General features: G+C 31.6%; 15 non-coding genes across 15 annotated transcripts; all 15 read left to right on the top strand.

The window, feature by feature from the left end:
- The first annotated feature begins 104 nt into the window (after positions 1-104).
- Positions 105-177, top strand: TRNAT-CGU (transfer RNA threonine (anticodon CGU)). The gene has a single exon. It is a non-coding gene; the product is annotated as a tRNA-Thr (tRNA).
- A 1965-nt stretch (positions 178-2142) lies between these two features.
- Positions 2143-2215, top strand: TRNAT-CGU (transfer RNA threonine (anticodon CGU)). Its single transcript has one exon. It is a non-coding gene; the product is annotated as a tRNA-Thr (tRNA).
- A 434-nt stretch (positions 2216-2649) lies between these two features.
- TRNAT-AGU (transfer RNA threonine (anticodon AGU)) lies at positions 2650-2723 on the top strand. The gene has a single exon. It is a non-coding gene; the product is annotated as a tRNA-Thr (tRNA).
- A 2981-nt stretch (positions 2724-5704) lies between these two features.
- TRNAT-AGU (transfer RNA threonine (anticodon AGU)) lies at positions 5705-5778 on the top strand. Its single transcript has one exon. It is a non-coding gene; the product is annotated as a tRNA-Thr (tRNA).
- A 461-nt stretch (positions 5779-6239) lies between these two features.
- Positions 6240-6312, top strand: TRNAT-CGU (transfer RNA threonine (anticodon CGU)). Its single transcript has one exon. It is a non-coding gene; the product is annotated as a tRNA-Thr (tRNA).
- Positions 6313-7255: 943 nt separating this feature from the next.
- Positions 7256-7328, top strand: TRNAT-CGU (transfer RNA threonine (anticodon CGU)). Its single transcript has one exon. It is a non-coding gene; the product is annotated as a tRNA-Thr (tRNA).
- A 434-nt stretch (positions 7329-7762) lies between these two features.
- Positions 7763-7836, top strand: TRNAT-AGU (transfer RNA threonine (anticodon AGU)). Its single transcript has one exon. It is a non-coding gene; the product is annotated as a tRNA-Thr (tRNA).
- Positions 7837-9799: 1963 nt separating this feature from the next.
- TRNAT-AGU (transfer RNA threonine (anticodon AGU)) lies at positions 9800-9873 on the top strand. Its single transcript has one exon. It is a non-coding gene; the product is annotated as a tRNA-Thr (tRNA).
- Positions 9874-10312: 439 nt separating this feature from the next.
- On the top strand, positions 10313-10385 carry TRNAT-CGU (transfer RNA threonine (anticodon CGU)). Its single transcript has one exon. It is a non-coding gene; the product is annotated as a tRNA-Thr (tRNA).
- A 946-nt stretch (positions 10386-11331) lies between these two features.
- Positions 11332-11404, top strand: TRNAT-CGU (transfer RNA threonine (anticodon CGU)). The gene has a single exon. It is a non-coding gene; the product is annotated as a tRNA-Thr (tRNA).
- Positions 11405-13368: 1964 nt separating this feature from the next.
- On the top strand, positions 13369-13441 carry TRNAT-CGU (transfer RNA threonine (anticodon CGU)). Its single transcript has one exon. It is a non-coding gene; the product is annotated as a tRNA-Thr (tRNA).
- Positions 13442-14384: 943 nt separating this feature from the next.
- TRNAT-CGU (transfer RNA threonine (anticodon CGU)) lies at positions 14385-14457 on the top strand. The gene has a single exon. It is a non-coding gene; the product is annotated as a tRNA-Thr (tRNA).
- A 2984-nt stretch (positions 14458-17441) lies between these two features.
- Positions 17442-17514, top strand: TRNAT-CGU (transfer RNA threonine (anticodon CGU)). The gene has a single exon. It is a non-coding gene; the product is annotated as a tRNA-Thr (tRNA).
- Positions 17515-17948: 434 nt separating this feature from the next.
- Positions 17949-18022, top strand: TRNAT-AGU (transfer RNA threonine (anticodon AGU)). Its single transcript has one exon. It is a non-coding gene; the product is annotated as a tRNA-Thr (tRNA).
- A 2475-nt stretch (positions 18023-20497) lies between these two features.
- On the top strand, positions 20498-20570 carry TRNAT-CGU (transfer RNA threonine (anticodon CGU)). Its single transcript has one exon. It is a non-coding gene; the product is annotated as a tRNA-Thr (tRNA).
- Positions 20571-20755: the final 185 nt, after the last annotated feature.

Here is a 20755-nt window from a genome sequence, read left to right as displayed (position 1 = left end):
TCCTTGCTTGTTTAACATTAGAATACATATTAAGACACTTTAACACAGGCACAGAAGTTGATCACCAATACTAAATTAATGATCCCTTCTGTATCACTAAAGTAGGTGCTGTGGCTAAGTGGTTAAAGCGCCTGTCTCGTAAACAGGAAATCCTGAGTTCAAATCTCAGCAGCACTTTATTATTGGTCCTTACATGTAAAAATAATTTTCATTACGCAAATGTTTAATACATTTTAAAAAGAAAAGTGTTGTTCTGTGAACATTAGAATGGGTCATCTTAAATTGAAAAACTAACAAACGTGGTATTGTGAAGATTTTCAAAGTAATGCTTTGAATGAAAAAGGGAAAAAAGAGTGACAAAGAGCAAAATAGAGATAAAAAATAATTCTAGAGTTGAATTCAAGTAATGCATTCTTAAAGAAGGCATAATTAAAACATTTATGAACAGGATAAGCAATATATCAATGAGGTGTTTATGAATAGGATCAGTATCCTCGTCTAAAGTAGTTGAGTAGAGCGTTTTCTGAACTTAGAAATGATTATGAAAGTGAAAAACTCAGGATTCTCTTGAACACCATATGGCAAACTGTTCCTTAAAGTATTTTCAAGAGGGTGCTGTGGCTTAGCTGGTTAAAGCACCTGTCTAGTAAACAAGAGATACTGAGTTCAAATCTCAGCAGTGCCTTGCTTTCCTCATTCTTCAATAAAAAATTATTTTCATTAAGTCGTCCTTTGATTCAATTAAATTAGAAAAGTCTGATTTATCTTTCAGTTGAACAGATCATCTTAAACCAAATAAAAACTGAAAGTGTTTTCAATATTATAGTAACAATACTGTGATTGCAAAATCAAAAAGGTATTTCAATGAGCAAGAGGCAGATGAAATATGACCCTAGATTTGAGCAATATTGATGAATATATGCAAAACACTTATTTATAAACTATTCAAAATATGGGATTGAGTTTAAAATGTGTTCTTTTTTAATACAACATAGCTATTCTTGTTTACAGATTAGGAATCCTTGCTTGTTTAACATTAGAATACATATTAAGACACTTTAACACAGGCACAGAAGTTGATCACCAATACTAAATTAATGATCCCTTCTGTATCACTAAAGTAGGTGCTGTGGCTAAGTGGTTAAAGCGCCTCTCTCGTAAACAGGAAATCCGGAGTTCAAATCTCAGCAGCACCTTATTATTGGTCCTTACATGTAAAAATAATTTTCATCACGCAAATGTTTAATACATTTTAAAAAGAAAAGTGTTGTTCTGTGAACATTAGAATGGGTCATCTTAAATTGAAAAACTAAAAAACGTGGTATTGTGAAGATTTTCAAAGTAATGCTTTGAATGAAAAAGGGAAAAAAGAGTGACAAAGAGCAAAATAGAGATAAAAAATAATTCTAGAGTTGAATTCAAGTAATGCATTCTTAAAGAAGGCATAATTAAAACATTTATGAACAGGATAAGCAATATATCAATGAGGTGTTTATCAATAGGATCAGTATCCTCGTCTAAACTATTTGAGTAGTGCGTTTTCTGAACTGAGAAATGATTATGAAAGTGAAAAACTCAGGTTTCTCTTGAACACCATATGGCAAACTGTTCGTTAAAGCATGTTCAAGAGGGTGCTCTGGCTTAGCTGGTTAAAGCGCCTGTCCAGTAAACAGGAGATCCTGAGTTCAAATCTCAGCAGTGCCTTGCTTTCCTCATTCTTAAATAAAAAATTATTTTCATTAAGTCGTCCTGCGATTTAATTAAATTAGAAAAGTCTGATTTATCTTTCGATTGAACAGATCATCTTAAACCTAATAAAAACTGAAAGTGTTTTCAATATTATATTAACAATACTGTGATTGCAAAATCAAAAAGGTATTTCAATGAGCAAGAGGCAGATGAAATATAACCCTAGATTTGAGCAATATTGATGAATATATGTAAAACCCTTATTTATAAACTATTCAAAATATGGGATTGAGTTTAAAATGTGTTCTTTTTTAATACAACATAGCTATTCTTGTTTACATATTAGGAATCCTTGCGTGTTTAACATTAGAATACATATTAAGACACGTTAACACAGGCACAGAATTTGATCACCAATACTAAATTAATGATCCCTTCGGTAACACTAAAGTAGGTGCTGTGGCTAAGTGGTTAAAGCGCCTGTCTCGTAAACAGGAAATCCTGAGTTCAAATCTCAGCAGCACCTTATTATTGGTCCTTACATGTAAAAATATTTTTCATCACGCAAATGTTTAATACATTTTAAAAAGAAAAGTGTTGTTCTGTGAACATTAGAATGGGTCATCTTAAATTGAAAAACAAAAAAACGTGGTATTGTGAAGATTTTCAAAGCAATGCTTTGAATGAAAAAGGGAAAAAAGAGTGACAAAGAGCAAAATAGAGATAAAAAATCATTCTAGAGTTGAATTCAAGTAATGCATTCTTAAAGAAGGCATGATTAAAACATTTATGAACAGGATAAGCAATATATCAATGAGTTGTTTATGAATACAATCAGTATCCTCGTCTAAAGTAGTTGAGTAGAGCGTTTTCTGAACTGAGAAATGATTATGAAAGTGAAAAACTCAGGATTCTCTTGAACACCATATGGCAAACTGTTCCTTAAAGCATCTTCAAGAGGGTGCTGTGGCTTAGCTGGTTAAAGCGCCTGTCTAGTAAACAGGAGATCCTGAGTTCAAATCTCAGCAGTGCCTTGCTTTCCTCATTCTTAAATATAAAATTATTTACATTAAGTCGTCCTGCGATTCAATTAAATTAGAAAAGTCTGATTTATCTTTCGGATGAACAGATCATCTTAAACCTAATAAAAACTGAAAGTGTTTTCAATATTATAGTAACGATACTGTGATTGCAAAATCAAAAAGGTATTTCAATGAGCAAGAGGCAGATGAAATATGACCCTAGATTTCAGCAATATTGATGAATATATGTAAAACACTTATTTGTAAACTATTCAAAATATGGGATTGAGTTTAAAATGTGTTCTTTTTTAATACAACATAGCTATTCTTGTTTACAGATTAGGAATCCTTGCTTGTTTAACATTAGAATACATATTAAGACACTTTAACACAGGCACAGAATTTGATCACCAATACTAAATTAATGATCTCTTCTGTATCACTAAAGTAGGTGCTGTGGCTAAGTGGTTAAAGTGCCTGTCTCGTAAACAGGAAATCCTGAGTTCAAATCTCAACAGCACTTTAATATTGGTCCTTACATGTAAAAATAATTTTCATCACGCAAATGTTTAATACATTTTAAAAAGAAAAGTGTTGTTCTGTGAACATTAGAATGGGTCATCTTAAATTGAAAAACAAAAAAACGTGGTATTGTGAAGATTTTCAAAGTAATGCTTTGAATGAAAAAGGGAAAAAAGAGTGACAAAGAGCAAAATAGAGATAAAAAATCATTCTAGAGTTGAATTCAAGTAATGCATTCTTAAAGAAGGCATAATTAAAACATTTATGAACAGGATAAGCAATATATCAATGAGGTGTTTATGAATAGGATCAGTATCCTCGTCTAAAGTAGTTGAGTAGAGCGTTTTCTGAACTTAGAAATGATTATGAAAGTGAAAAACTCAGGATTCTCTTGAACACCATATGGCAAACTGTTCCTTAAAGTATTTTCAAGAGGGTGCTGTGGCTTAGCTGGTTAAAGCACCTGTCTAGTAAACAAGAGATACTGAGTTCAAATCTCAGCAGTGCCTTGCTTTCCTCATTCTTCAATAAAAAATTATTTTCATTAAGTCGTCCTTTGATTCAATTAAATTAGAAAAGTCTGATTTATCTTTCAGTTGAACAGATCATCTTAAACCAAATAAAAACTGAAAGTGTTTTCAATATTATAGTAACAATACTGTGATTGCAAAATCAAAAAGGTATTTCAATGAGCAAGAGGCAGATGAAATATAACCCTAGATTTGAGCAATATTGATGAAGATATGTAAAACAATTATTTATAAACTATTCAAAATATGGGATTGAGTTTAAAATGTGTTCTTTTTTAATGCAACATAGCGCTTCTTGTTTACAGATTAGGAATCCTTGCTTGTTTAACATTGGAATACATATTAAGACACTTTAACGCAGGCATAGAATTCGATCACCAATACTAAATTAATGATCCCTTCTGTATCACTAAAGTAGGTGCTGGGGCTAAGAGGTTAAAGCACCTGTCTCGTAAACAGGAAATCCTGAGTTCAAATGTCAGCAGCACCTTATTATTGGTCCTCACATGTAAAAATAATTTTCATCACGCAAATGTTTAATACATTTTAAAAAGAAAAGTGTTGTTCTGTGAACATTAGAATGGGTCATCTTAAATTGAAAAACAAAAAAAGTGGTATTGTGAAGATTTTCAAAGTAATGCTTTGAATGAAAAAGGGAAAAAAGAGTGACAAAGAGCAAAATAGAGATAAAAAATCATTCTAGAGTTGAATTCAAGTAATTCATTCTTAAAGAAGGCATGATTAAAACATTTATGAACAGGATAAGCAATATATCAATGAGGTGTTTATGAATAGGATCAGTATCCTCGTCTAAAGTAGTTGAGTAGAGCGTTTTCTGAACTTAGAAATGATTATGAAAGTGAAAAACTCAGGATTCTCTTGAACACCATATGGCAAACTGTTCCTTAAAGTATTTTCAAGAGGGTGCTGTGGCTTAGCTGGTTAAAGCACCTGTCTAGTAAACAAGAGATACTGAGTTCAAATCTCAGCAGTGCCTTGCTTTCCTCATTCTTAAATAAAAAATTATTTTCATTAAGTCGTCCTTTGATTCAATTAAATTAGAAAAGTCTGATTTATCTTTCAGTTGAACAGATCATCTTAAACCAAATAAAAACTGAAAGTGTTTTCAATATTATAGTAACAATACTGTGATTGCAAAATCAAAAAGGTATTTCAATGAGCAAGAGGCAGATGAAATATAACCCTAGATTTGAGCAATATTGATGAAGATATGTAAAACAATTATTTATAAACTATTCAAAATATGGGATTGAGTTTAAAATGTGTTCTTTTTTAATGCAACATAGCGCTTCTTGTTTACAGATTAGGAATCCTTGCTTGTTTAACATTGGAATACATATTAAGACACTTTAACGCAGGCATAGAATTCGATCACCAATACTAAATTAATGATCCCTTCTGTATCACTAAAGTAGGTGCTGGGGCTAAGAGGTTAAAGCACCTGTCTCGTAAACAGGAAATCCTGAGTTCAAATGTCAGCAGCACCTTATTATTGGTCCTCACATGTAAAAATAATTTTCATCACGCAAATGTTTAATACATTTTAAAAAGAAAAGTGTTGTTCTGTGAACATTAGAATGGGTCATCTTAAATTGAAAAACAAAAAAAGTGGTATTGTGAAGATTTTCAAAGTAATGCTTTGAATGAAAAAGGGAAAAAAGAGTGACAAAGAGCAAAATAGAGATAAAAAATCATTCTAGAGTTGAATTCAAGTAATTCATTCTTAAAGAAGGCATGATTAAAACATTTATGAACAAGATAAGCAATATATCAATGAGGTGTTTATGAATAGGATCAGTATCCTCGTCTAAAGTAGTTGAGTAGAGCGTTTTCCGAACTGAGAAATGATTATGAAAGTGAAAAACTCAGGATTCTCTTGAACACCATATGGCAAACTGTTCCTTAAAGCATTTTCAAGAGGGTGCTGTGGCTTAGCTGGTTAAAGCGCCTGTCTAGTAAACAGGAGATCCTGAGTTCAAATCTCAGCAGTGCCTTGCTTTCCTCATTCTTAAATAAAAAACTATATTCATTAAGTCGTCCTGCGATTCAATTCAATTAGAAAAGTCTGATTTATCTTTCAGTTGAACAGATCATCTTAAACCTAATACAAACTGAAAGTGTTTTCAATACAAACTGAAAGTGTTTTCAATATTATAGTAACAATACTGTGATTGCAAAAATCAAAAAGGTATTTCAATGAGCAAGAGGCAGATGAAATATGACCCTAGATTTGAGCAATATTTATGACTTTATGTAAAAAACTTATTTATAAACTATTCAAAATATGGTATTGAGTTTAAAATGTGTTCTTTTTTAATACAACATAGCTATTCTTGTTTACAGATTAGGAATCCTTGCTTGTTTAACATTAGAATACATATTAAGACACTTTAACACAGGCACAGAAGTTGATCACCAATACTAAATTAATGATCCCTTCTGTATCACTAAAGTAGGTGCTGTGGCTAAGTGGTTAAAGCGCCTGTCTCGTAAACAGGAAATCCTGAGTTCAAATCTCAGCAGCACTTTATTATTGGTCCTTACATGTAAAAATAATTTTCATCACGCAAATGTTTAATACATTTTAAAAAGAAAAGTATTGTTCTGTGAACATTAGAATGGGTCATCTTAAATTGAAAAACTAACAAACGTGGTATTGTGAAGATTTTCAAAGTAATGCTTTGAATGAAAAAGGGAAAAAAGAGTGACAAAGAGCAAAATAGAGATGAAAAATCATTCTAGAGTTGAAATCAAGTAATGCATTCTTAAAGAAGGCATAATTAAAACATTTATGAACAGGATAAGCAATATATCAATGAGGTGTTTATCAATAGGATCAGTATCCTCGTCTAAACTATTTTAGTGCGTTTTCTGAACTGAGAAATGATTATGAAAGTGAAAAACTCAGGTTTCTCTTGAACACCATATGGCAAACTGTTCGTTAAAGCATGTTCAAGAGGGTGCTGTGGCTTAGCTGGTTAAAGCACCTGTCCAGTAAACAGGAGATCCTGAGTTCCAATCTCAGCAGTGCCTTGCTTTCCTCATTCTTAAATATAAAATTATTTTCATTAAGTTGTCCTGCGATTTAATTAAATTAGAAAAGTCTGATTTATCTTTCGATTGAACAGATCATCTTAAACCTAATAAAAACTGAAAGTGTTTTCAATATTATATTAACAATACTGTGATTGCAAAATCAAAAAGGTATTTCAATGAGCAAGAGGCAGATGAAATATAACCCTAGATTTGAGCAATATTGATGAATATATGTAAAACCCTCATTTATAAACTATTCAAAATATGGGATTGAGTTTAAAATGTGTTCTTTTTTAATACAACATAGCTATTCTTGTTTACAGATTAGGAATCCTTGCGTGTTTAACATTAGAATACATATTAAGACACGTTAACACAGGCACAGAATTTGATCACCAATACTAAATTAATGATCCCTTCGGTATCACTAAAGTAGGTGCTGTGGCTAAGTGGTTAAAGCGCCTGTCTCGTAAACAGGAAATCCTGAGTTCAAATCTCAGCAGCACCTTATTATTGGTCCTTACATGTAAAAATAATTTTCATCACGCAAATGTTTAATACATTTTAAAAAGAAAAGTGTTGTTCTGTGAACATTAGAATGGGTCATCTTAAATTGAAAAACAAAAAAACGTGGTATTGTGAAGATTTTCAAAGTAATGCTTTGAATGAAAAAGGGAAAAAAGAGTGACAAAGAGCAAAATAGAGATAAAAAATCATTCTAGAGTTGAATTCAAGTAATGCATTCTTAAAGAAGGCATAATTAAAACATTTATGAACAGGATAAGCAATATATCAATGAGGTGTTTATGAATAGGATCAGTATCCTCGTCTAAACTATTTGCGTAGTGCGTTTTCTGAACTGAGAAATTATTATGAAAGTGAAAAACTCAGGTTTCTCTTGAACACCATATGGCAAACTGTTCCTTAAAGCATCTTCAAGAGGGTGCTGTGGCTTAGCTGGTTAAAGCGCCTGTCTAGTAAACAGGAGATCCTGAGTTCAAATCTCAGCAGTGCCTTGCTTTCCTCATTCTTAAATAAAAAATTATTTTCATTAAGTCGTCCTGCGATTCAATTAAATTAGAAAAGTCTGATTTATCTTTCGGATGAACAGATCATCTTAAACCTAATAAAAACTGAAAGTGTTTTCAATATTATAGTAACGATACTGTGATTGCAAAATCAAAAAGGTATTTCAATGAGCAAGAGGCAGATGAAATATGACCCTAGATTTCAGCAATATTGATGAATATATGTAAAACACTTATTTGTAAACTATTCAAAATATGGGATTGAGTTTAAAATGTGTTCTTTTTTAATACAACATAGCTATTCTTGTTTACAGATTAGGAATCCTTGCTTGTTTAACATTAGAATACATATTAAGACACTTTAACACAGGCACAGAATTTGATCACCAATACTAAATTAATGATCTCTTCTGTATCACTAAAGTAGGTGCTGTGGCTAAGTGGTTAAAGCGCCTGTCTCGTAAACAGGAAATCCTGAGTTCAAATCTCAATAGCACTTTAATATTGGTCCTTACATGTAAAAATAATTTTCATCACGCAAATGTTTAATACATTTTAAAAAGAAAAGTGTTGTTCTGTGAACATTAGAATGGGTCATCTTAAATTGAAAAACAAAAAAACGTGGTATTGTGAAGATTTTCAAAGTAATGCTTTGAATGAAAAAGGGAAAAAAGAGTGACAAAGAGCAAAATAGAGATAAAAAATCATTCTAGAGTTGAATTCAAGTAATGCATTCTTAAAGAAGGCATAATTAAAACATTTATGAACAGGATAAGCAATATATCAATGAGGTGTTTATGAATAGGATCAGTATCCTCGTCTAAAGTAGTTGAGTAGAGCGTTTTCTGAACTTAGAAATGATTATGAAAGTGAAAAACTCAGGATTCTCTTGAACACCATATGGCAAACTGTTCCTTAAAGTATTTTCAAGAGGGTGCTGTGGCTTAGCTGGTTAAAGCACCTGTCTAGTAAACAAGAGATACTGAGTTCAAATCTCAGCAGTGCCTTGCTTTCCTCATTCTTCAATAAAAAATTATTTTCATTAAGTCGTCCTTTGATTCAATTAAATTAGAAAAGTCTGATTTATCTTTCGGTTGAACAGATCATCTTAAACCAAATAAAAACTGAAAGTGTTTTCAATATTATAGTAACAATACTGTGATTGCAAAATCAAAAAGGTATTTCAATGAGCAAGAGGCAGATGAAATATAACCCTAGATTTGAGCAATATTGATGAAGATATGTAAAACAATTATTTATAAACTATTCAAAATATGGGATTGAGTTTAAAATGTGTTCTTTTTTAATGCAACATAGCGCTTCTTGTTTACAGATTAGGAATCCTTGCTTGTTTAACATTGGAATACATATTAAGACACTTTAACGCAGGCATAGAATTCGATCACCAATACTAAATTAATGATCCCTTCTGTATCACTAAAGTAGGTGCTGGGGCTAAGAGGTTAAAGCACCTGTCTCGTAAACAGGAAATCCTGAGTTCAAATGTCAGCAGCACCTTATTATTGGTCCTCACATGTAAAAATAATTTTCATCACGCAAATGTTTAATACATTTTAAAAAGAAAAGTGTTGTTCTGTGAACATTAGAATGGGTCATCTTAAATTGAAAAACAAAAAAAGTGGTATTGTGAAGATTTTCAAAGTAATGCTTTGAATGAAAAAGGGAAAAAAGAGTGACAAAGAGCAAAATAGAGATAAAAAATCATTCTAGAGTTGAATTCAAGTAATTCATTCTTAAAGAAGGCATGATTAAAACATTTATGAACAAGATAAGCAATATATCAATGAGGTGTTTATGAATAGGATCAGTATCCTCGTCTAAAGTAGTTGAGTAGAGCGTTTTCCGAACTGAGAAATGATTATGAAAGTGAAAAACTCAGGATTCTCTTGAACACCATATGGCAAACTGTTCCTTAAAGCATTTTCAAGAGGGTGCTGTGGCTTAGCTGGTTAAAGCGCCTGTCTAGTAAACAGGAGATCCTGAGTTCAAATCTCAGCAGTGCCTTGCTTTCCTCATTCTTAAATAAAAAACTATATTCATTAAGTCGTCCTGCGATTCAATTCAATTAGAAAAGTCTGATTTATCTTTCGGTTGAACAGATCATCTTAAACCTAATACAAACTGAAAGTGTTTTCAATATTATAGTAACAATACTGTGATTGCAAAAATCAAAAAGGTATTTCAATGAGCAAGAGGCAGATGAAATATGACCCTAGATTTGAGCAATATTTATGACTTTATGTAAAAAACTTATTTATAAACTATTCAAAATATGGTATTGAGTTTAAAATGTGTTCTTTTTTAATACAACATAGCTATTCTTGTTTACATATTAGGAATCCTTGCGTGTTTAACATTAGAATACATATTAAGACACTTTAACACAGGCACAGAAGTTGATCACCAATACTAAATTAATGATCCCTTCTGTATCACTAAAGTAGGTGCTGTGGCTAAGTGGTTAAAGCGCCTGTCTCGTAAACAGGAAATCCTGAGTTCAAATCTCAGCAGCACTTTATTATTGGTCCTTACATGTAAAAATAATTTTCATCACGCAAATGTTTAATACATTTTAAAAAGAAAAGTGTTGTTCTGTGAACATTAGAATGGGTCATCTTAAATTGAAAAACTAACAAACGTGGTATTGTGAAGATTTTCAAAGTAATGCTTTGAATGAAAAAGGGAAAAAAGAGTGACAAAGAGCAAAATAGAGATGAAAAATCATTCTAGAGTTGAAATCAAGTAATGCATTCTTAAAGAAGGCATAATTAAAACATTTATGAACAGGATAAGCAATATATCAATGAGGTGTTTATGAATAGGATCAGTATCCTCGTCTAAACTATTTGCGTAGTGCGTTTTCTGAACTGAGAAATGATTATGAAAGTGAAAAACTCAGGTTTCTCTTGAACACCATATGGCAAACTGTTCCTTAAAGCATTTTAAAGACGGTGCTGTGGCTTAGCTGGTTAAAGCGCCTGTCTAGTAAACAGGAGATCCTGAATTCAAATCTCAGCAGTGCCTTGCTTTCCTCATTCTTAAATAAAAAATTATTTTCATTAAGTCGTCCTGCGATTCAATTAAATTAGAAAAGTCTGATTTATCTTTCGGTTGAACAGATCATCTAAAACCTAATAAAAACTGAAAGTGTTTTCAATATTATAGTAACAATACTGTGATTGCAAAATCAAAAAGGTATTTCAATGAGCAAGAGGCAGATGAAATATAACCCTAGATTTGAGCAATATTGATGAATATATGTAAAACCCTTATTTATAAACTATTCAAAATATGGGATTGAGTTTAAAATGTGTTCTTTTTTAATACAACATAGCTATTCTTGTTTACATATTAGGAATCCTTGCGTGTTTAACATTAGAATACATATTAAGACACGTTAACACAGGCACAGAATTTGATCACCAATACTAAATTAATGATCCCTTCGGTAACACTAAAGTAGGTGCTGTGGCTAAGTGGTTAAAGCGCCTGTCTCGTAAACAGGAAATCCTGAGTTCAAATCTCAGCAGCACCTTATTATTGGTCCTTACATGTAAAAATATTTTTCATCACGCAAATGTTTAATACATTTTAAAAAGAAAAGTGTTGTTCTGTGAACATTAGAATGGGTCATCTTAAATTGAAAAACAAAAAAACGTGGTATTGTGAAGATTTTCAAAGTAATGCTTTGAATGAAAAAGGGAAAAAAGAGTGACAAAGAGCAAAATAGAGATAAAAAATCATTCTAGAGTTGAATTCAAGTAATGCATTCTTAAAGAAGGCATAATTAAAACATTTATGAACAGGATAAGCAATATATCAATGAGGTGTTTATGAATAGGATCAGTATCCTCGTCTAAAGTAGTTGAGTAGAGCGTTTTCTGAACTTAGAAATGATTATGAAAGTGAAAAACTCAGGATTCTCTTGAACACCATATGGCAAACTGTTCCTTAAAGTATTTTCAAGAGGGTGCTGTGGCTTAGCTGGTTAAAGCGCCTGTCTAGTAAACAAGAGATACTGAGTTCAAATCTCAGCAGTGCCTTGCTTTCCTCATTCTTCAATAAAAAATTATTTTCATTATGTCGTCCTTTGATTCAATTAAATTAGAAAAGTCTGATTTATCTTTCGGTTGAACAGATCATCTTAAACCAAATAAAAACTGAAAGTGTTTTCAATATTATAGTAACAATACTGTGATTGCAAAATCAAAAAGGTATTTCAATGAGCAAGAGGCAGATGAAATATAACCCTAGATTTGAGCAATATTGATGAAGATATGTAAAACAATTATTTATAAACTATTCAAAATATGGGATTGAGTTTAAAATGTGTTCTTTTTTAATGCAACATAGCGCTTCTTGTTTACAGATTAGGAATCCTTGCTTGTTTAACATTGGAATACATATTAAGACACTTTAACGCAGGCATAGAATTTGATCACCAATACTAAATTAATGATCCCTTCTGTATCACAAAAGTAGGTGCTGGGGCTAAAGGTTAAAGCACCTGTCTCGTAAACAGGAAATCCTGAGTTCTAATGTCAGCAGCACCTTATTATTGGTCCTCACATGTAAAAATAATTTTTATCACGCAAATGTTTAATACATTTTAAAAAGAAAAGTGTTGTTCTGTGAACATTAGAATGGGTCATCTTAAATGGAAAAACAAAAAAAGTGGTATTGTGAAGATTTTCAAAGTAATGCTTTGAATGAAAAAGGGAAAAAAGAGTGACAAAGAGCAAAATAGAGATAAAAAATCATTCTAGAGTTGAATTCAAGTAATTCATTCTAAAAGAAGGCATGAGTAAAACATTTATGAACAAGATAAGCAATATATCAATGAGGTGTTTATGAATAGGATCAGTATCCTCGTCTAAAGTAGTTGAGTAGAGCGTTTTCTGAACTGAGAAATGATTATGAAAGTGAAAAACTCAGGATTCTCTTGAACACCATATGGCAAACTGTTCCTTAAAGCATTTTCAAGAGGGTGCTGTGGCTTAGCTGGTTAAAGCGCCTGTCTAGTAAACAGGAGATCCTGAGTTTAAATCTCAGCAGTGCCTTGCTTTCCTCATTCTTAAATAAAAAACTATATTCATTAAGTCGTCCTGCGATTCAATTCAATTAGAAAAGTCTGATTTATCTTTCGGTTGAACAGATCATCTTAAACCTAATACAAACTGAAAGTGTTTTCAATATTATAGTAACAATACTGTGATTGCAAAAATCAAAAAGGTATTTCAATGAGCAAGAGGCAGATGAAATATGACCCTAGATTTCAGCAATATTGATGAATATATGTAAAAAACTTCTTTATAAACTATTCAAAATATGGTATTGAGTTTAAAATGAGTTCTTTTTTAATACAACATAGCTATTCTTGTTTACAGATTAGGAATCCTTGCTTGTTTAACATTAGAATACATATTAAGACACTTTAACACAGGCACAGAAGTTGATCACCAATACTAAATTAATGATCCCTTCTGTATCACTAAAGTAGGTGCTGTGGCTAAGTGGTTAAAGCGCCTCTCTCGTAAACAGGAAATCCTGAGTTCAAATCTCAGCAGCACCTTATTATTGGTCCTTACATGTAAAAATAATTTTCATCACGCAAATGTTTAATACATTTTAAAAAGAAAAGTGTTGTTCTGTGAACATTAGAATGGGTCATCTTAAATTGAAAAACTAAAAAACGTGGTATTGTGAAGATTTTCAAAGTAATGCTTTGAATGAAAAAGGGAAAAAAGAGTGACAAAGAGCAAAATAGAGATAAAAAATCATTCTAGAGTTGAATTCAAGTAATGCATTCTTAAAGAAGGCATAATTAAAACATTTATGAACAGGATAAGCAATATATCAATGAGGTGTTTATCAATAGGATCAGTATCCTCGTCTAAACTATTTTAGTGCGTTTTCTGAACTGAGAAATGATTATGAAAGTGAAAAACTCAGGTTTCTCTTGAACACCATATGGCAAACTGTTCGTTAAAGCATGTTCAAGAGGGTGCTGTGGCTTAGCTGGTTAAAGCGCCTGTCCAGTAAGCAGGAGATCCTGAGTTCAAATCTCAGCAGTGCCTTGCTTTCCTCATTCTTAAATAAAAAATTATTTTCATTAAGTCGTCCTGCGATTTAATTAAATTAGAAAAGTCTGATTTATCTTTCGATTGAACAGATCATCTTAAACCTAATAAAAACTGAAAGTGTTTTCAATATTATATTAACAATACTGTGATTGCAAAATCAAAAAGGTATTTCAATGAGCAAGAGGCAGATGAAATATAACCCTAGATTTGAGCAATATTGATGAATATATGTAAAACCCTCATTTATAAACTATTCAAAATATGGGATTGAGTTTAAAATGTGTTCTTTTTTAATACAACATAGCTATTCTTGTTTACAGATTAGGAATCCTTGCGTGTTTAACATTAGAATACATATTAAGACACGTTAACACAGGCACAGAATTTGATCACCAATACTAAATTAATGATCCCTTCGGTATCACTAAAGTAGGTGCTGTGGCTAAGTGGTTAAAGCGCCTGTCTCGTAAACAGGAAATCCTGAGTTCAAATCTCAGCAGCACCTTATTATTGGTCCTTACATGTAAAAATTATTTTCATCACGCAAATGTTTAATACATTTTAAAAAGAAAAGTGTTGTTCTGTGAACATTAGAATGGGTCATCTTAAATTGAAAAACAAAAAAACGTGGTATTGTGAAGATTTTCAAAGTAATGCTTTGAATGAAAAAGGGAAAAAACAGTGACAAAGAGCAAAATAGAGATAAAAAATCATTCTAGAGTTGAATTCAAGTAATGCATTCTTAAAGAAGGCATAATTAAAACATTTATGAACAGGATAAGCAATATATCAATGAGGTGTTTATGAATAGGATCAGTATCCTCGTCTAAACTATTTGCGTAGTGCGTTTTCTGAACTGAGAAATTATTATGAAAGTGAAAAACTCAGGTTTCTCTTGAACACCATATGGCAAACTGTTCCTTAAAGCATTTTAAAGACGGTGCTGTGGCTTAGCTGGTTAAAGTGCCTGTCTAGTAAACAGGAGATCCTGAATTCAAATCTCAGCAGTGCCTTGCTTTCCTCATTCTTAAATAAAAAATTATTTTCATTAAGTCGTCCTGCGATTCAATTCAATTAGAAAAGTCTGATTTATCTTTCGGTTGAACAGATCATCTTAAACCTAATAAAAACTGAAAGTGTTTTCAATATTATAGTAACAATACTGTGATTGCAAAATCAAAAAGGTATTTCAATGAGCAAGAGGCAGATGAAATATGACCCTAGATTTGAGCAATATTGATGAATATATGCAAAACACTTATTTATAAACTATTCAAAATATGGGATTGAGTTTAAAATGTGTTCTTTTTTAATACAACATAGCTATTCTTGTTTACAGATTAGGAATCCTTGCTTGTTTAACATTAGAATACATATTAAGACACTTTAACACAGGCACAGAAGTTGATCACCAATACTAAATTAATGATCCCTTCTGTATCACTAAAGTAGGTGCTGTGGCTAAGCGGTTAAAGCGCCTGTCTCGTAAACAGGAAATCCTGAGTTCAAATCTCAACAGCACTTTAATATTGGTCCTTACATGTAAAAATAATTTTCATCGCGCAAATGTTTAATACATTTTAAAAAGAAAAGTGTTGTTCTGTGAACATTAGAATGGGTCATCTTAAATTGAAAAACAAAAAAACGTGGTATTGTGAAGATTTTCAAAGTAATGCTTTGAATGAAAAAGGGAAAAAAGAGTGACAAAGAGCAAAATAGAGATAAAAAATCATTCTAGAGTTGAATTCAAGTAATGCATTTTTAAAAAAGGCATAATTAAAACATTTATGAACAGGATAAGCAATATATCAATGAGGTGTTTATGAATAGGATCAGTATCCTCGTCTAAAGTAGTTGAGTAGACCGTTTTCTGAACTTAGAAATGATTATGAAAGTGAAAAACTCAGGATTCTCTTGAACACCATATGGCAAACTGTTCCTTAAAGTATTTTCAAGAGGGTGCTGTGGCTTAGCTGGTTAAAGCACCTGTCTAGTAAACAAGAGATACTGAGTTCAAATCTCAGCAGTGCCTTGCTTTCCTCATTCTTCAATAAAAAATGATTTTCAATAAGTCGTCCTTTGATTCAATTAAATTATAAAAGTCTGATTTATCTTTCGGTTGAACAGATCATCTTAAACCAAATAAAAACTGAAAGTGTTTTCAATATTATAGTAACAATACTGTGATTGCAAAATCAAAAAGGTATTTCAATGAGCAAGAGGCAGATAAAATATAACCCTAGATTTGAGCAATATTGATGAAGATATGTAAAACAATTATTTATAAACTATTCAAAATATGGGATTGAGTTTAAAATGTGTTCTTTTTTAATGCAACATAGCGCTTCTTGTTTACAGATTAGGAATCCTTGCTTGTTTAACATTGGAATACATATTAAGACACTTTAACGCAGGCATAGAATTTGATCACCAATACTAAATTAATGATCCCTTCTGTATCACTAAAGTAGGTGCTGGGGCTAAAGGTTAAAGCACCTGTCTCGTAAACAGGAAATCCTGAGTTCAAATGTCAGCAGCACCTTATTATTGGTCCTCACATGTAAAAATAATTTTTATCACGCAAATGTTTAATACATTTTAAAAAGAAAAGTGTTGTTCTGTGAACATTAGAATGGGTCATCTTAAATGGGAAAACAATAAAAAGTGGTATTGTGAAGATTTTCAAAGTAATGCTCTGAATGAAAAAGGGAAAAAAGAGTGACAAAGAGCAAAATAGAGATAAAAAATCATTCTAGAGTTGAATTCAAGTAATTCATTCTAAAAGAAGGCATGAGTAAAACATTTATGAACAAGATAAGCAATATATCAATGAGGTGTTTATGAATAGGATCAGTATCCTCGTCTAAAGTAGTTGAGTAGAGCGTTTTCTGAACTGAGAAATGATTATGAAAGTGAAAAACTCAGGATTCTCTTGAACACCATATGGCAAACTGTTCCTTAAAGCATTTTCAAGAGGGTGCTGTGGCTTAGCTGGTTAAAGCGCCTGTCTAGTAAACAGGAGATCCTGAGTTTAAATCTCAGCAGTGCCTTGCTTTCCTCATTCTTAAATAAAAAACTATATTCATTAAGTCGTCCTGCGATTCAATTCAATTAGAAAAGTCTGATATATCTTTCGGTTGAACAGATCATCTTAAACCTAATACAAACTGAAAGTGTTTTCAATATTATAGTAACAATACTGTGATTGCAAAAATCAAAAAGGTATTTCAATGAGCAAGAGGCAGATGAAATATGACCCTAGATTTCAGCAATATTGATGAATATATGTAAAAAACTTATTTATAAACTATTCAAAATATGGTATTGAGTTTAAAATGTGTTCTTTTTTAATACAACATAGCTATTCTTGTTTACAGATTAGGAATCCTTGCTTGTTTAACATTAGAATACATATTAAGACACTTTAACACAGGCACAGAAGTTGATCACCAATACTAAATTAATGATCCCTTCTGTACCACTAAAGTAGGTGCTGTGGCTAAGTGGTTAAAGCGCCTGTCTCGTAAACAGGAAATCCTGAGTTCAAATCTCAGCAGCACTTTATTATTGGTCCTTACATGTAAAAATAATTTTCATCACGCAAATGTTTAATACATTTTAAAAAGAAAAGTGTTGTTCTGTGAACATTAGAATGGGTCATCTTAAATTGAAAAACTAACAAACGTGGTATTGTGAAGATTTTCAAAGTAATGCTTTGAATGAAAAAGGGAAAAAAGAGTGACAAAGAGCAAAATAGAGATGAAAAATCATTCTAGAGTTGAACTCAAGTAATGCATTCTTAAAGAAGGCATAATTAAAACATTTATGAACAGGATAAGCAATATATCAATGAGGTGTTTATGAATAGGATCAGTATCCTCGTCTAAACTATTTGAGTAGTGCATTTTCTGAACTGAGAAATGATTATGAAAGTGAAAAACTCAGGATTCTCTTGAACACCATATGGCAAACTGTTCCTTACAGCATTTTCAAGAGGGTGCTGTGGCTTAGCTGGTTAAAGCGCCTGTCTAGTAAACAGGAGATCCTGAGTTCAAATCTCAGCAGTGCCTTGCTTTCCTTATTCTTAAATAAAAAACTATTTTCATTAAGTTGTCCTGCGATTCAATTCAATTAGAAAAGTCTGATTTATCTTTCGGTTGAACAGATCATCTTAAACCTAATAAAAACTGAAAGTGTTTTCAATATTATGGTAACGATACTGTGATTGCAAAATCAAAAAGGTATTTCAATGAGCAAGAGGCAGATGAAATATGACCCTAGATTTCAGCAATATTGATGAATATATGTAAAACACTTATTTGTAAACTATTCAAAATATGGGATTGAGTTTAAAATGTGTTCTTTTTTAAAACAACATAGCTATTCTTGTTTACAGATTAGGAATCCTTGCTTGTTTAACATTAGAATACATATTAAGACACTTTAACACAGGCACAGAATTTGATCACCAATACTAAATTAATGATCCCTTCTGTATCACTAAAGTAGGTGCTGTGGCTAAGTCGTTAAAGCGCCTCTCTCGTAAACAGGAAATCCTGAGTTCAAATCTCAACAGCACTTTAATATTGGTCCTTACATGTAAAAATAATTTTCATCACGCAAATGTTTAATACATTTTAAAAAGAAAAGTGTTGTTCTGTGAACATTAGAATGGGTCATCTTAAATTGAAAAACAAAAAAACGTGGTATTGTGAAGATTTTCAAAGTAATGCTTTGAATGAAAAAGGGAAAAAAGAGTGACAAAGAGCAAAATAGAGATAAAAAATCATTCTAGAGTTGAATTCAAGTAATGCATTCTTAAAAAAGGCATAATTAAAACATTTATGAACAGGATAAGCAATATATCAATGAGGTGTTTATGAATAAGATCAGTATCCTCGTCTAAAGTAGTTGAGTAGACCGTTTTCTGAACTTAGAAATGATTATGAAAGTGAAAAACTCAGGATTCTCTTGAACACCATATGGCAAACTGTTCCTTAAAGTATTTTCAAGAGGGTGCTGTGGCTTAGCTGGTTAAAGCACCTGTCTAGTAAACAAGAGATACTGAGTTCAAATCTCAGCAGTGCCTTGCTTTCCTCATTCTTCAATAAAAAATGATTTTCAATAAGTCGTCCTTTGATTCAATTAAATTATAAAAGTCTGATTTATCTTTCGGTTGAACAGATCATCTTAAACCAAATAAAAACTGAAAGTGTTTTCAATATTATAGTAACAATACTGTGATTGCAAAATCAAAAAGGTATTTCAATGAGCAAGAGGCAGATAAAATATTACCCTAGATTTGAGCAATATTGATGAAGATATGTAAAACAATTATTTATAAACTATTCAAAATATGGGATTGAGTTTAAAATGTGTTCTTTTTTAATGCAACATAGCGCTTCTTGTTTACAGATTAGGAATCCTTGCTTGTTTAACATTGGAATACATATTAAGACACTTTAACGCAGGCATAGAATTTGATCACCAATACTAAATTAATGATCCCTTCTGTATCACTAAAGTAGGTGCTGGGGCTAAAGGTTAAAGCACCTGTCTCGTAAACAGGAAATCCTGAGTTCAAATGTCAGCAGCACCTTATTATTGGTCCTCACATGTAAAAATAATTTTTATCACGCAAATGTTTAATACATTTTAAAAAGAAAAGTGTTGTTCTGTGAACATTAGAATGGGTCATCTTAAATGGAAAAACAAAAAAAGTGGTATTGTGAAGATTTTCAAAGTAATGCTCTGAATGAAAAAGGGAAAAAAGAGTGACAAAGAGCAAAATAGAGATAAAAAATCATTCTAGAGTTGAATTCAAGTAATTCATTCTAAAAGAAGGCATGAGTAAAACATTTATGAACAAGATAAGCAATATATCAATGAGGTGTTTATGAATAGGATCAGTATCCTCGTCTAAAGTAGTTGAGTAGAGCGTTTTCTGAACTGAGAAATGATTATGAAAGTGAAAAACTCAGGATTCTCTTGAACACCATATGGCAAACTGTTCCTTAAAGCATTTTCAAGAGGGTGCTGTGGCTTAGCTGGTTAAAGCGCCTGTCTAGTAAACAGGAGATCCTGAGTTTAAATCTCAGCAGTGCCTTGCTTTCCTCATTCTTAAATAAAAAACTATATTCATTAAGTCGTCCTGCGATTCAATTCAATTAGAAAAGTCTGATTTATCTTTCGGTTGAACAGATCATCTTAAACCTAATACAAACTGAAAGTGTTTTCAATATTATAGTAACAATACTGTGATTGCAAAAATCAAAAAGGTATTTCAATGAGCAAGAGGCAGATGAAATATGACCCTAGATTTCAGCAATATTGATGAATATATGTAAAAAACTTATTTATAAACTATTCAAAATATGGTATTGAGTTTAAAATGTGTTCTTTTTTAATACAACATAGCTATTCTTGTTTACAGATTAGGAATCCTTGCTTGTTTAACATTAGAATACATATTAAGACACTTTAACACAGGCACAGAAGTTGATCACCAATACTAAATTAATGATCCCTTCTGTACCACTAAAGTAGGTGCTGTGGCTAAGTGGTTAAAGCGCCTGTCTCGTAAACAGGAAATCCTGAGTTCAAATCTCAGCAGCACTTTATTATTGGTCCTTACATGTAAAAATAATTTTCATCACGCAAATGTTTAATACATTTTAAAAAGAAAAGTGTTGTTCTGTGAACATTAGAATGGGTCATCTTAAATTGAAAAACTAACAAACGTGGTATTGTGAAGATTTTCAAAGTAATGCTTTGAATGAAAAAGGGAAAAAAGAGTGACAAAG

Source organism: Triturus cristatus, chromosome 8 (genome assembly GCF_964204655.1).
Source record: "Triturus cristatus chromosome 8, aTriCri1.1, whole genome shotgun sequence".
In the NCBI taxonomy this organism is placed as follows: Eukaryota; Metazoa; Chordata; class Amphibia; order Caudata; family Salamandridae; genus Triturus; species Triturus cristatus.
This window is presented reverse-complemented; position numbering and strand designations above follow the sequence as displayed.